This window comes from Oreochromis niloticus, linkage group LG9 (genome assembly GCF_001858045.2).
Source record: "Oreochromis niloticus isolate F11D_XX linkage group LG9, O_niloticus_UMD_NMBU, whole genome shotgun sequence".
NCBI classification, from domain to species: domain Eukaryota; kingdom Metazoa; phylum Chordata; class Actinopteri; order Cichliformes; family Cichlidae; genus Oreochromis; species Oreochromis niloticus.
In genome coordinates this window covers 23,717,357-23,734,245 of record NC_031974.2, presented here as the reverse complement: position 1 = coordinate 23,734,245, position 16,889 = coordinate 23,717,357, and the positions used below count along the sequence as shown (strand labels likewise).

The following is a 16,889-nucleotide window of genomic DNA, read 5'->3' as shown; positions in this document are numbered from 1 at the left end:
TACAGAAAACGATGAGTTTCATTCTTCTGTTGTTTGAAAATAATCAGTGTCTGCAAATTAAATCTGAAGAAAAGTAAGAGTCATCAAGTTTTTGCTTGTTCCTTTGTTTCTCCTGGTTTTGTTCGTATTTATGCCGTGTTTTTAGACTATATTCTGTCAATAATTTCAAAGTTTAGACGAATATTGTTATTATTGTAACTTTAAAATAAAAAACTCAAACTACTTGTTTATTTTTAATTACATCTAATATGGGAATGTTTTTCCCTGGCAGCAACATACGTGAAATAGAGACGTAAATGAGGTTGCTGGAAGAGCCTGTCGAGGCCTGTGTCCTAGTACATCTCAAAATAAAATTGGTAAAGATAAATAGATGTTAGAATGATGCGTAGCATGTTGAAATATGATTAACCCCATGCTGGAATCGGTGCTGCTGTGACCTGACCTTGGCAGTGAAAGTCTGGCCTCCTACACACAGTAGTTCTGGGCCTTTATCTAGGAAAGCTAAATAAAAGCACTCTGACGGAGGGCACCAGATGGCCTGGGCTTTGGACAGACTGGCATGGATAGACAGACTTCTCAGTGTCACATTTATATAGCCGTACACACATCACACACTCATTCAAGCAGATACAGTCACATGCACACATGTACACACACTCTCAATAGAGTCACAGAGGTCAGCGTGCTAAGTATGGCGATGCCACTGTGAGTGCCATCTGGCTAACTGAGGTCAAGGTTACACCTTTGGGAGCTGTGACCTGGAGCAACTGAACCTGTGTGCACTTTTGGTAGACCAGATTGGATTTTACTGTTGTGCATTGTGGCCATTTGGACTTACTGTTCTTTTAAAAAAAAAATTGTTTATTTGCTCTGTGTCATTGTTTACAACAATTACCCCAGTAACAAATGCGCATCTACACAGATCACACATACCTGCACGGTCTTCAGGTTTTACGACACCGTCATTTCCCTTTGACACGGGTTCTTTCCTCCTTTTTCTCTACATAAACAGCATGGGGCTTTACTGCCTTGTTTTCTGTCTGTTGGCACGCTGTGCCAGCATCCGACACCAGCTCCCTGCCACTTTCACAGGCTGTAAACATCTGGGCAAGGCCTTTCATCTGGTCAATGTGGCAAGGGGACCCAGGGGCTCTGGATTAGAGCCATGATAAAAACAGGCTCCAGCACTTGGTTTAGCAAGGTTTAAGGCCGCCACTGTGACAAGCTGTGTTAAAAAAAAGCTAAAGGAAAAAAAGAATTTACAAGCCAACACCACAAATTAATAGTTTCCTACAGAAGGCAAACTTTTAGAGTGAGGTCATTAATTTAGCATAAAAATGGGAAGAGGTATTAGATGCCGTTTGAGTGTAGTTCCTGTATTTTTCCATATTAGTGGACTACACGGGGTTTTCTTTTTTAGCGCGTGGATTTCTGACATTTGTTTTTCAGACTAAATGTGAATTCAAAATGAGCAGTTAATGCTATTTTAAAATTTCATTGTTTTATGGCTCTACATTAGCAGATAGAGTAAAAGTCAGGGCACACTCACATGGGAAGCGACGTGCCTCACATGTGACATCCAAAAAGACTAATAATTAGTAAACTGGTGGTTGCCTTGGCAGGAAACTAATGTTTCTAACACTAAAAGGGTATTGAAAGTGTAGCTGCTTGAAATAAAGTTAGCTAAAAATGTGTTTTTAATCCAATCACACATGACTGCATTGTATTAGCAACATTTCAGAGACAGTCAAGTTTTCATGCTGCTAATTTGTTGCCTCCAGCTAGCAAGCTAACATGTACGTCTCATTGTGGTCGCCTTCCATGCAAACTTTTATATGCTCAAACTGCCAAATTAAAAATGATCCTCAATCTAAACAAGACAAAATCAAAATGGAATATTTTTCGTCTCAAAGGTGCACGGGTGCGTTCTTAATCTGTGTTACGTTCACAAACTTACCTGCTTCTTGACGATTGTGCCTTCACTTGTAAAAGTATGTCATAAAAATTGAAGACAGAAGAAATGACAAGCAACAAAAGTCTTAAAACAAGCTGAAAACATTGCACGTATCCTTTCCCGTAGAGCCTCCTGGCTTTTTGTTTCGGACCTCGCAGTAAATCTTCTGAAGTAAGGTGTCAGTCAGCGCTAGTGTCATCAAGAAAAGATGATGTCATTCATCTATCTATATATAGACCTATATGGACTCGGGTATATCCACAATGTGTTTTATCTCATTGAAAGGGCAAATGATTTTCTTTCAGCGCTGTGTCAGGATTGGGATGGACGGCAGTTCAACAACATTAATATTTAAGGAACCTCAGCAACTGGCCTCCCCGCCATCTATTATTCGGGTGCTTTTCGACACTCACGGATTGTTGTCCCTGGGTGACACACAGACAGCATCCAGATCTTGCAACATATAGTGAAACTGTGAAATGTTCTTGTCTGTTTGTTATTTGTAATAGCTGCTAAGAAAAAAAAAAATTGAAATAATTGTGTCCTTGAGTTGTTTCCATTTACCTGGCTTGTATGTTCATTAGCTAATATGCTATTTTTTCCCTCTCGAGGAATGCCACGTGGGAACTTTTTGCCGCTTTTTTATTTCAATGTACTCTAGCTTTAAATGAAGTGCCCGTATACAGCATGTGCACATGACTCTGAGTAGCTGTACATCTCAATCTCACACACACACACACACATGACGCCTCGCATACCTGGAAATGATTTCAGGGACTCGGGGGAATGTGGCCTAGCCGCACCCCAGTTCTGACACTGAGAAGCAGCCCCAACTCCATGTCCCTCCTCAACCCACCACCTCTGTGTCCTGTTTCTGGGGCCCCTAATGCATCCCCAGACCCCTACCAGAGCACAGGCTCTACAACATGCTGGAGCAAATCAAGTATTGACCTGAAGCAGTTATGTGCTGTAGAACATTATATTCTCATCCGACCATGGTGACTGTAAAGAACACACTGTTTGCCGTGAAACATGGCTTTGCTTATGCACTCTGCTGCATGCCCAGGCGCCCACGACGCTCGTATATCAAGCGCCGGCCTTGTCGCTTGCTTTATTGAGAGGGAAAACAAAGGGTTGAGCCGTTTGGAATCATTTTTTCTCAGGACGATTTTTCAAAACAGCACCAAAAGCTTTCCTTTTGGGTTATGGGGTGGCCGAGGAGGAGAGAACGGGCGATAAAATTGATGAATGGCAGATTGATGGATTTCATTCCCCTGCTGTGGAGAAAAACAAGAGAGATGCACATAAAGGTTTTTTTATGTTTTGAGAGTTGGAGAAAGTTACTTGTGACTAATGAAGATGTTTGCCTGTGCATTTCCATGCACGAGTGGTTTTAGCAGCTGCAGTGTTTATTTTTGAGCCAGCCGGATATGTATTAGCACATAAGGAGAAGGAACCTAAAAAATAAATACTAAAATCATAAATGACATGATTACATCATGAAAATACAGAAAATGAAATGCTCCTGAATTTGGAAACTTCATTAAAAACTGAGTCACGCGCAACAGAGCAAACTCTTGAGCAGATGCCTGACATGGCTTTGTTAACAGCAGAGTGGAATTTCAGTATCCTTAATGTAACATTTAGATCTGTATATAAAGTGCAGTTCTTTGTTTAACTGACATCAACAATATGACTCAGATGAAAAATGGGGCTAAAAGTTTTAATATCCATTTATTTTTACAAGCTCAGTTTCTATCTTTGGTATGTTTGGATGAATAAAATGCTAAGTGTTAACCTGGAGCCATATATAGACCATATATAGTTACACAGGTGTAACTTGAGGCTTCAGATACCTTTAAATGGTGCTTCTAGAGTTAACACATGAAGGACTTTATACATACAGGTAAAAACATAATTTGTAATATCTATAACATTTTTATTAATGTCTAACATATTGTATAGTGCAGTTGTTAAAAAGTCAGATGGGCTAAATGATAGATGTTGTTACATTGGTGGCGCTTTGTTACATTTATGTCTGGGAAAAGCACTATATAAATAAACTTTACTTACTTGCATATTGTGGTCGTGTAGCTGGCTCAGGACTCCACCACCAAGTGTAAAACACTTTTAACAATTTGAACTTTGAAGCAACAATGCAAGAAATACAAAAAAATAACTCGTGAACATTTACAGGAATTTATTGTATTTACAGGAAATGGATGTTGAAAGTTTAAAATCTATTTTTCATTTGATACATTTCATTCATTGTGGTCTGAAACAAGAACTGCAAAGCATTACACTGACCCTACTGCTGAATGCTTAACAAACTGCAATCAAATTTAAAGCTAAATTCAAGTACAGAAAATAGCAAAAACTTTATTTTAAACACAGAAAAATCTTTTTTTTTTCACTTTGTACGACACAATAGAAAATTCAATAAATAAATAATAAAAGACACCATAATAGTCTTTTAGAGGTTACTGTGTTGTGTACCAAACCTGTGCACTTAAAAGTTAGGGAACAGGTAATGGTATCAATTAAATATTCATAACTATGCCATTTCATGGATTTTCTATATTGAAAGCAGAAAGTTTGTGAATAACAAATGAAAAACATTTCAGTGCAAATTACACCGACATGATCAGTAATCTGTGACGTAGCGGATGTAAACATGATGTTATTGAGAATACGGTGAAATATGACTGTAATGCAACACAGATGTATGTAATACATAATGTTTCATATGAGAAAGTGCATCGTTTCTTCATCCTTTGAGTACACTGCTTTGCTTGGTTAATAAAATGTATACAGCTCAATGGCAAATAAACACTTAAATCTTTCCAATCAATTGCATTTAAGTAAATATATATATATCATATTTGATAACCTAACCTCAATTTTCACCCTTGCATTCTTCCTCCCAGTCAATACAAGGCCTTAGACTTTAATAATGACCCATTAAACAATGTGTTTAGTAAATTGATCTGTGAAGAAACACGCAATCACCAACAGCCACTAATGAGTTCCCATTTGTCTCAGCGAGCAGCGAGGAGACAGAATGAGCAGCCTTCATCCCTCTCGCTTCTCTTCAGTTTGTTCATTTATTACCGTTTTCCGCTGTTTTTCTTCTGCTTACTTTTCTCAAATTCTTTTCCTCTGCCCGACTCATCCGAAACCCGTCTCTGTGTCTGGCCACATCTCCAGCTATGCCCCCCCTCCCTTCTTTCTTAAAGGACACAGGTGACTGAACCCGTGACTGTCCTGGCGTCAGAGGATGATACATAACAGCTCAGCCTCAAATGACAAATCCAGCCGACACTGGGCCGAGAAGAGACATATTGATTTTTCAATGATTAATAAGTGGAAAATAATTGTGTTTCATTAAGATGGATGGAGTTTCATTTAGTCCTGTCTCCTCTTCTTCACTTCAGCGCCAGGCAGGCAATCAAATCTGCCGCTGCTGCAACCCGTTAGCCTGCTATGGCAACAAGGCCAGCCACATGTGTTTTGTGTGTGTGTTTGTGTGCCGCTGCAGTTGGAGTATTGGGAAAAAGGAGAGTAATGTGAAGAGGAGATGAGAGCCTATCTCTCAACAGGCCACGCAGCAGCAACAGCGGGGCAAAATATACAGACCCCATAGAGAGATCACATGGCGACCACAAGAAGTCAACTTTTCATCCTGTGAATATTTCAACAACACTGATTATGTTTACATACATGGAGATTTCCCCTCTGAATAAGATTTTTCATCCGGGTTTTGGGTCAACACATTGAAAATATCAACACTTGGTTAGAATAACCCTGGTTAGCTCATGCCCTTATTATGGGAAACTGGAAACCATAAACTATTGGTGGTGATGACTGGCCAAATGTTGGCACAAATGTGAGTTCCTGCAGAATCAAAGGGCTTCTTTCGAGACTCCCTCACCCTTTTGTGGTTACTTAGATCACAGAAAAGGAAGAGAAACCAATTTCCTCAGTGATAGCAGCTTTAACATACAGCAGAAGACACTGCATTTACAAACAGTGCTAATAAGGAGCACAACTGAAGTGGAAACAAAAACTCCACTCTGTCTTACTCACAAGTTTCTCCCTGCACATGCTGATTACAACACATACAGGAATGCTGCATAAATACGGCAGATGTAGCAAATCACTAACTGAAGTAAGAGTAGCTATGACTAAAGGAAATACTCTCATTACAAAACAGCAGGTCACGCAGGCAAACTAAAAGTATGCGAGAACGCGTTCACATGAGGCACTGTGGAGGTGATATATTAATTCTGGTCACTGGTTAAAGTTAGAAGTTTTGGGGTGGCTTGTCAATCTGCCAACACTGTCTCGGGCAAAAATAGTTATAGTCAGAATCTATTTATTATTCTAATCCTGCATTTTTATTAAGACAGGACTGTTATGAAAATGCACTGTTCACTAGAAACTCGGATAAGCACATTTATTTCCCACTTTAGTAGTTCAGACATAGATCGCAGGCGGTGTTGGGTGTAAAGCGTAAGCTTCACTGTAATCACAGTTCATTTTTCGGTAAAGCTATAATGTAGCTCATTTCTTTTCCAGAATTAGTAATCACATTACAGTTATACTTATGGTGTTAATTGTGTTGCAAAGTTATTTGAAATGTCTGCATAATCAATGGACAGAAAAGAAAAAAATCATTGTGTCTTTTTATTCAGCTGATTTCAGGTGGAAACTGGTGGAGTGGTTTGCAAAAATTTGACTAATGGATGTATTAGTGTTACTTTTATTTTTATTGCCCAAAAAGGACAAAAGAATGATGGTAAAGTGTAATTTGGGTCCATGACAGAAGCAACTGCATTACACTGATAACATAGCATGTGCTCTTTCTAAATAACTGCACAGACAGCATGCTAACACGGTCAGGAGGGTCGGGCACTACTTTGGTTTGTTAGACCCACGGGTTATCAGCTAACACTAGCAAGGTAGTTCATCTGCATTTGTTAATAAGTGCTCAGTGGCATACATGTCAAATACTTGAATTCACTCACCAATATTAAAGAGCAGTCTACTGGGATGGGCTGTCAGTACAGTTAGCTGCACAGTAAATCATATTATTTGTCTGCTTATTGTGTTTATCCAGCACAAAATATAGTCAAGAGGTTTAGTTCAGTGACTCAGAATAGATGAGGTGATGCCAAGAAGTGCTTCACCTGCTGTCAGTCAAACTCTCCATGGACCTAATCTGGAACTTTATACTTCAAGTTATTTTTAATAGGTGAGTAAAAGTCATAGAGACTAAAGCCATTTTTTGTTACCAGACAGTTTATTTCTGGTTTAGAAATGGCGATTGACTTACTTTTAGAGCCAGCCACAAGCGGCCGCTCGAGGTACTGTATATCTTTATTTGCTGAAGGGTTACCCCGGGAATACACCAGGCCCGGCTGAATCATGTTCTGGTTCTGATCACTCCCACTCAAAATGCTCGCAATTTCACCAGACGAGCTGCAGCAGCCCAGAAATGGGTCTCCGCTCTGTGCCACTAAAAATAGCGGTCTATTTTATACAAAAGCTGCATGAAGCAGCACAGAGAGGATGTGGAGGGCAAGAAGTCAGACACACAGATGGCATTAGAGAATCCGTCAGAGATGTGACATCACACATCACGCGCCCGGTGTATTCCCGAAGTTACCGAGAGGAGACCTGTTCACCTCCTGTTTACCTATAAAATTGCTAATACAGATTTATTTTGACAAGCTTTATAAGCAATGATGACTTTTCTGTACTAAACAGGTAAATAACAATGTAGATGTGGTATAATTATGTAAAGAGACCGTTCTGAATATGTAAATACAAATTAATGTCATGTTTTTGGCCATCCTCAAGTATAAGACACTTAAGTTAATGCAGACATTCATTACGATGCAAATCAGTGTAATATCATTGCCGCACAAGCCGCTAATATTATCGAGTGCGCCCCCTAAAAAATGATCTAATAACATTGTTCTGAAGGATAAAGTCATACAAGACAGGGCCTTGTTTTAAATGAAGGCGTCACAGCAGTCGTGGGAGGGGAGGGGGGAGGAGTTGTAGCAACCAGGTCTTCCATCCCGGCTTCTCTGTGTATCACTTTAATGTTCATATAATGACATCCCCTCCAAGTTTGTGTCATGGGCCATCAACAATCATAATTGTAAAGTGATTCACTGACTGATGTTGTCAACAGTGCTACTGTCAAGAGAAACTGATACCAGAGAAAGAGAATAGGGCCCTCTAATGAATATATCAATAACCTGTGACAGGTGAAGGAGTGCTCCTGACGAAATTTCAAATAAGCACTAACACCTCTCCTGGATGCCTTCATTTGTTTTTGCTGTCTGCCAGGGTGAATAAGTAAATAACGCAATTAACAGCAAAAATAATGTCATCAACAAAATTCAAACATTCCTTTTGAGGTTATGAACCAAAAAATTCACTTTTGTCTTGAATTCTAAATTGCGTAATGTTCAAAAATTGCAGGAATATTTCCCTCCTGTTGTCATGTGATAATGTATCAAACCTCCGCCATCTGTTCACACGTACACCGTATTTTAGATTAGACTGGCGCTGAACTTTTTGCTCGGCTTCATTATTTGCTCATATCAAGGACACCGTAAGTGGGGACCTCAAATTGCTTGGGACCGATTTGTCGTCTTTCGTTCCGTGTGAGTGTTTGTGTTTGTCTTTGTGTCTGCACATAATCACCTACACACTTCACAGGGGAACGCTAGCGATAGATCACCCAAATGAGGTCCAGTCGAGGCCATGATCCATCACCCAGTGTCTAGTCTAACAGAGAGGGTAATGAGAAAGGAACCTATGCAACATTGATGGGGCCCTGGCTGCCGACTACGCATAGACAATGATGGCTGACTGAAGGAGTGACCGTCTTATTAAGGGCTGTTATGAAATGGAGATGCACATTTGAGGTTTTACCATTCGAAGCTCACTGCTATAATTAGGTGTGTTCACCCGTGCACTAAAGTCCAAGTGTATGATTGTGTGTCCGTGCACTCTCATCTGCTGCACACACCTGTCATCCTTACCCATTCTGGGGAATAAAAACATGGCTGAAATGCAATTAAAGGGGCACAGTGGTGCTCCATTGTCACATCACGCCAGGGCTACCTCTTTCTGCCTGCTGCATTAATAGAGTTTCAATTGCCAGCGCCCGCTTCTTAATGGCTGATTTATTTCATTTTAATGCCCTTGTCAGGAGGTAAGGCCTCGATTGAGGGTCTCATAATAACAGGGGGATCTTTTCCCTCTTTCTGCAGCGGTAATGCTTGAAATGTGGACCGGATCCCTTTTCACTGACGCAGCGGGGGCATGTGTAAGTTGGGGGATGGGATGTTTGAATATGAAATGACTTGTACTGTTCGTTAATCTGAGCTGCTAACTTACTGAAGATGACTTTTATGCAGTTATATGGCTTTGTGTTAGTAATGCTGGTCAAAGTTGCACAGGAGGGTAATTATAAAGTGAAAGGGGAGCATATAATGCAGGATAGTGTATCATTAGTTAAAACAAGGGACATAAATTATGTGGGACATAACATGCATCATATGCAGCAGTATTTAAATGCAGCAAAGGTTTTCCCAACATCACTGTCTTTGCCTTCATCTGTCTGTGTCTTGAATTGTAGGACAATGGCAACCCCGCTCCCAAGAGAAACTCAATTGACTGGAACTTCTGTCATTTAACACACTATTAATTGACTAATGTGCATCACATCGCTATGCAGCATAGGTAGATGAGGACCATGGGGCCTTATCAGAGTGGATTATGGGAAATTAGCTGAAGCAGTGACAAAACAGGCACACGCCTGCCTTTTCTCAGCATCACAAGAGCGCACAATCGGCTGTGGCAGAGCGGATGTTGCTGTTCGAGATTATTTGCACAAAGGCGATTATTCTAATCACTTAATTCCGGCATTATGAGAAATCTGCTCTGTTAAGCGTTATGTTCCCATTTCCCCAGACAACTGTGTGCAGAGGAGACTTCATCAATATCATTACTCACTACATTGTTTCACTCAAACAACACTTGTATGATTAATGAATAGGCAAAAGACAGTGAACAGCCATAATTCTCACAAATCAATTACTCATGCTAAGGAGGCCTGGGTTGCAGATCAGCCTTAATATAGTTAATCATACACTTTCAATGGGATGCATGAAGTCGGTTGTGTGGGTGTGATAATCAGCACTGATGCATTAAGTGCTTACCGTGTGCATGCGAGGATAGGTGTTAATGCGTGTGGTAAAGAACATGCAGCGCTTTATTGAATATAACTACATCTTGTACGTTATACGTTCTTGGATATAACATAATACAGACGAATGCATACAGTCTACATCATTTTCCTCAATGCATGCTGTTTATAGAATGGGGCCTCCAACTGAGAGCTGGAATAGTAAATTTTGCCATTAGCACAAGAGGTCTTGAATTTGAATTTCTAATGGTATGATCATCAAAGGACATCATAGCAATGAAGTGGTCACAAAACTTTGAAAATTAATGTTAATTAAGCGCAAAGAATGAAGTCTATCCTGATTATGGAACTGGGAAGGCTCCATCCATCTGGATGCCCTCTTCATTTTGGGCTAACGGCTCTAATGAGCTTTCTGTCTATAGACTAATCTTTCATTCATCAATCGATTGATTCCCCTGTCTTCATTATGGCAGCGCTGACACTGTGTTGCAGAGTTGAAAGCAAAGATGTCCAATCCTGTGCAAAAGGTTAAACATGTTTAGGTTGAAAACGACAGGTTTATAAATGAATATGTCCCCTCCAGTTTTTCTTTGTCTGTTTGTGATCAGCCATTTTTATAAATGACATGCATCTGACAAAAATAATCAAGTAAATGTGAATATTCATAAACAAACAAAACATTTAAGTGGTTAAAGTTAAACTGACCACATATGCCAAGCCGAAGACTACTGATAAAGACGTCGGGTACACATTTATGCCATCGCAGTTGAACTAAATATAGAGTTAGCTCCCAGCAGATACTACACATGCGTGTGAAACCTCTCAGAGGAGGAAAAAGCCTGGTGTTTTCCAGAACGTGACCGTGTGTACTCACGTTTCCGCAATTCTACTACAATTTCCGAGGCTTTCTCTTCTGCCTCGCTCTTACGAAATCGTTCCGAAGTCGCCGCCCTGCTCCACCCACTGATGTCGCCAGTCACGGTTCAAAGCGGAGATTACCTTGGTTTTATTTTTTTTTAAAAGCAAATAAACTCATCTACAGTAGCAACCTTTGCACAGAGCCTGCTGCGCCTGTCAACAGGAAAATAAACAGATGTACAGTTTTTGTTTATATCTACTCAGTATGATGGATTACAGAACACAGATAGCGGTAATTATCGGAAAACCATTAACATTCCGACATTATCCATACCCTTCCACATAGAGATGTGTTGTGGACACGGGGTGGAGAATCTACCTCATAGAGGGAACATATGCTGAGCGGATAAGTACTCGCTTAAATCCAGCCGCCTTGCCTTTAGGTTATATTTATCCTATATTTATTTTTACCCACGTTTTCCCAGATTCTCTTTCTCTCTCTTTTTTCTCGACACCAAGGTGTATGGGCTCGCAGTAATGCAGAGTGTATGGGAATGGCAATGGCACGCATTGTCCCGGTTTGACAGCGTCTCAATAGATAATCTCTGAGAGTCTTGGATTTTGTTCAATCTATTACCCATAATGGCATATATTTAGTGCTTTCTAACTTTGCCTTGGGCTTCTGTCACCCTAAGACAGCATTGAAAGTGGCAGCATGTTAAAAGCAATGCAATGGCACGCTATCTGGCTGTTTATGAGAACTGAAAAGCATTTTGTTTACATTGGAGAAGAGACAATTTATTTGTAATTTTCAGCAATAGAAGCATTGAGGCTTTCAGTCTTGTGAACATAAGCGTATTTCAGAGAAAACTGACCCTAATCAGTTCATTTGACAGCACTAATTTGAATTCAAGGTACAACAATTAATGACTGTTTAAACAGCAGCCAGCATCACGATGCAGTCTGCAAACAGTTCACTCAACACTTGGGGATTTCATGTACATCCAGGGATACCTTGGGGAGGAGTCACCTGAAATACACTTAAGCCCAGTCTTTATTTCACCGTATCGGATTCTATCTGCAAACAAACACAAGCGCACCTTCAGTAATCTGAGGAGAAACTCGGAATTTTCTGTACAGTTTAAAGAACAAAGAAGGACCATGTGGTGCATTATTTTACACATAAACATTAGACTATTGTAACTTTATGTCCTAGCCTCTGACATTAAGGTTATATATATATATATATATTACTGCAATAAACCTTATTAAACTTACATATATAATGTAAGAACTGTTAAAACAAAAAGATTAAATAATTAATTGAAACATTGTCACTGAATTTACTGAATAGTTTACTGGAATTTAAAAAGACTGATTTGCGTTTTTGTTTAATATGCTTGTAAAAAAGTATTTTTAGTGGAAAGGAGTGGGAAAAATGGTCACTTACTAATATCGGTTTCAGCCTTGAGTCAGTACACATGGCATTTATTACAATGTAAACATGTTGGAAAAAATCTCAATACTTCCACAGCGAACACTGCCTTTACCTTTCATTTCACTCGGTTACTGAAGGACAGTGATGTTGCTGAAACTAATTTAAGCTAACCTTTAATAGCTGAGTAATATTCCACCGAAACGGTTGCATCTCTTTAGGTTGTAGAGCAAAGGTGCAGCAACCTTTTTAGTTTACAAAGAACCTAAAAATACTTGGATCTCAAGAAAAGAGCTCCCTGATCATAATGTTAATCTTAAATAAGCAATCTCAATATGAACAAACATTATACTTAAACGCTGGTCATATCACTGAGATATTAAACCGTTAATCTGGTGCAAACTTTAATATTATATAGACAAACTACATAAGATTTGTTTTGTGTTTCGTCAGTCTTCTATTAACAAGTTATGTGATAAAAAACTTTAAGCTCTGTTAATCTATTTGTCTCTATACATTATGGTATAGCGGGAGCCTTGTCTACTGAGGTCAGTGGGCGGATAAGGAAATGAGGCATCGAGATTTGCTCTAATCTTTCCTTCCCATCATGTTAAGTCCATGATAACAGTAAGAACATGAAGACAGGAGTCTCTTTTCACTGATAACCTTGCCATTTCCAAGTTACACATGTACCAGTAGCGTGGGTAGACTTTGTGAATCATCTGAAAATTTCAGTTACGTCACAGTCGCTGATTGTAGTATAGGAAAAAAAAAGTTTATATTCCTTTTTTTTTTTTGCTCATTCTAGCTCTCCCCGTTTATGCTAATAGCGATGGTGTTGCATGATTAGTAGCGACTATTAACAGTAGAGACATTTGCTAATCAACCCGTAGAGTTATGCTGCAGGTCTGGGAGCAATTATGTCCACACACAGAGCCCATATTTGCAACACATACACACACACACACATACACAGTCGAATGCACCTATACAGACTTGGGCATACTTTCACACACATGTACACACACAGTTAGAAGCACATCAATTACCAGGGCCCAAGTTTTACATTTAATCTTCTTATTGGATCCTTGTTAATGTTAACCACTTCCTTCCCCTGCAGTTTATTTTGCTTTTGTGCATGTGGCCTCTGCTCTCAGCGAGTGTTCGTGGACCAGACCATCCATAACCTGCACAGACAGACAGACAGAGGACGGGGGGGGGGGCACACGGAGCAGCTGGCCTTTCTGAAACCGTCGGTTAACTGGAAACAAAAGTGATGCGCCTATTTAAGGACAATCGTGGCCATTTATTTCAACCTTTCCCCTCGAAAACATGGGCAGAGAAAGTTCATGATAGATTCACCCTCCTCAGACTGGTCTTACGTAATCTCCCAGCGCTCTAAAGTAAACTAAACAGATGCTGGCATTTTTTTGTGTGTGTTTTTGCTGTCACACCTGGCCACAGTTTCATTTCCAGTAATGCTTTTACTGCAGATGTCTTTGTTACAGTAAAGCCAGTGATGTTATCATGTAAAAACGACCAGTGAGAATGATCTCACCAGTGTCACCTCACAGTCAGTGGCAGAAAGTGAGATAAAGAGTGTGAGTTACTAGTTAAGGTAAAATTCAGTGTTGTTGAAACTTCCTGGTAAACTGTTTCAGCGCTACAAAAAGTAAAAGTAAAAGCCCCGCTGTGGATAGTGTCCGTTTCTTCTAAGCACTCTTTAACTGATCTTTAAACTTTTCAGACAGCAGACATTATAAAATGTTGATTTTTTTATAACTTCCAGACTTCTGTGAGTTAACACCACTCCCTATCTTGGTTTCCCGACCGGCGCACGAGCGTTCCCACCACTTCCCAAAGAACCTGACCGCTCAACCCCTCCTTCCAGCCCGCACTGGTGCAACATTTTCCCTGTCTAATTACGTAATCAGTGTCCTCTTAAAGGTATAAGCAAATCACCATCAGGGTGAGCCGCTGACCCTCTCTGTGAAAATTTGAGGCTTAGAAAAACGCGATTTGTACCAATCAGGGAGAGCCGAGTCTTGACTCAGAGCCGCGGACAGAGAGTCAGGACCTCTCTAATTAAGACTCCTAACCCCGCACTGACAGACAGATTTGTTTTTGCCTTGCCTAGTGTTTGGCCAAGCTCTGCTGGGACCCCGAGATCAGCAGATATGCGAAGTGAACTACCAGCATCCAGCGATTGCTGTTCATTAACTGACTTGTTCAAACAAAACACAATCAAACCCCGAAAGCTGCCTCGGTGTGCAGTCCAAATAATAGAAATAATGGGTCTTTTCCTCTTACTTTTTACCCTGCAAACACTGAGGGTTATAGCTCATATATTATTAGCTGTAATTATGCTAAAATAAAGGGAGCAGAGAGCAGACATGACATTCACTTTGAAATGAGACAAATGCCGGGCTTTTTGCAAAAAACATTGTTTTTCCTGATATAAATTGCACAGCTATATGTCAGACTAAAGGAGGCATAGAGTCTGCATGTGGATAGTAATAATTGATCTGGTGCATTTCATTTTAGACATGGGGGGAGCTTGTTGGGTAAAGAGTGAATCCAGGCCATCAGTGCTTCCTATTAGGCATCTCTGGTATTTTCCAAACAGCTGCCTTTGATTATTCGCAGCAGGGGCTGCCACAATACTGCCATGAGATAGCATCAGCTGCCTCCAATGGCGCAGGCAGGGACAGGCAACAAGGACAGGATGCAGATGCAAACTCATACGCAGACAGACACACACACGCACGCACACACATGCCAAGTAAAGACAAAGGCCAAGTAGCAAGGAGGAGGAGGTAAAGGAGTAGGGGGAGATGGCCTGCAGTGGCTCTTCAGGGCTTCCTGTCTTTTTTTCTTTCTTTTTTTCCCACTCCCTCGAGGCCAAAGATTCTTCCCATGGCTGGTCACGCTCATGCAGACCATTTCACATAGAACTCAAACCTTATTTGATGTCATACATAACCGCAAACCAGACCCATTTCCCCTCCCTGGCAATTGCTTTTATTAAGCAACTGAGTGATGCTTTTACGGAAAGTGATCTTATTTGCACAGTCAGCCCCCATTATGTAGACATGAAAACTTAATCATTTCAGATTTCGGCATTATTATCAGTGACTGCATTTGTAATACATTAAGCCGTGATAGTCTTTTAAGAGGACACAGATGTCTCCGTGGGTCGCCGCCCATAAAATGTAATCTGATTAGAGATAAGTTAAGGTGAGTTAGAATTAATAATAATTGCGACTCATGCATGAGCTTCAAACATGCACCGTAATGTCACGATAAACAACAAAAAATAAAATAAAATACAAATATTTAGGAAACCGATAATCAGTCGCAGTATTAGATTAGGGCATTGAGTCTCCATAATAACTCAAATGATGTTCTGGTCTGATTAAAATGCCAAAGTGAGGTGTTCTACCTCCATCTGTTGAATGCCTCTAAATTGAAAATATGCTTGAGAAAGTGGGGGTCGGGTGTTTGTAGGGGGGGGGCTGCTGTTGATGTGGATGTGGCGCTTAAAGCCTTTTCCATTTTGGATCAAACCGAGATGAAACTTCCCCCCGCTGCTCGCTTTACAGCAGGTGCTTCATGGTGTGTGCCTCTCTAAACTCAACCCCCTTTTTACCCACTGACATTTAGCAGGCACACACATTTTGATCCCCCGCTGCCACGCTGCCAAATATTGAAAGGCAACGAGGAACATAAAGAGCGCGTATTTACTTAGCGCTCGGCAATGACACTGCACGGGAGGCTGAGGGAGAGGAAGAGGGTGACAGAGAGAGGTTGAGAGGAGGGGTGTGTGTGTGGGGGGGGGTTGTGTTATCTGCATCCATAGAAAGGCTCAATCAAAGCCGGTTTTGCGACCTCGCGTTTTAGCAGTTTGCGATTTTCGCGAAAACAGTTAAGGGTGAAAACTACTTGGGAAGCACTCAACGTGCCAACCATTAAGCTTCTCAGTTTGCAAGAGCCATTTGGCCAAATAATCAGTTTGTTATTGGTCTTAAATAGTGCCTAATTAAAAGAGTGACCTCAGCCAGGCACCCTCATCCTACACCTAACCTAAACAGGAAAAATCTGTTTAATTGCAGCTGGAAGAAAAAGAAAAAGAGTTTTTTTTTTTTTTTGAATGGGGTGGTGAGAGGTAATTGACCCTCTGTGAAATAAATGAATCCTCGGGGGAATCGGGCTCAAATGGATGTTTAAATGCAAACAGTAGTCAGTCCACTCACAGCGAAAAGGGGGCCGAGAAGCAAGCAGCCCGCCCGGTCCCCGCTGAAATCCTATAAAATCAAATCAAAGAATCTGACATTTTCACTAACCAGAGGCCCTGGCGCTGGTTCCGCTACAATAACAAATGGACTAACGGGACAAATTGAAATGAAAGTTGT

The 16,889-nt window shown here is 40.6% G+C and overlaps 1 long non-coding RNA gene across 9 annotated transcripts in view; it reads left to right on the top strand.

Annotated features, from left to right (window-relative positions):
• Window positions 1-16,889, top strand: part of LOC102080706 (uncharacterized) — a 184,255-nt gene that overhangs the window by 36,226 nt on the left and 131,140 nt on the right. Inside the window, exon 4 of one of the 9 annotated variants that reach the window (XR_002063352.2) lies at window positions 2,260-2,351. The exons of the other annotated variants lie outside the window; for them this stretch is intronic. This is a non-coding gene — a long non-coding RNA (uncharacterized LOC102080706). Of the gene's footprint in view, window positions 1-2,259; window positions 2,352-16,889 lie in introns of those variants that run through there. 9 annotated transcript variants of the gene reach the window in all.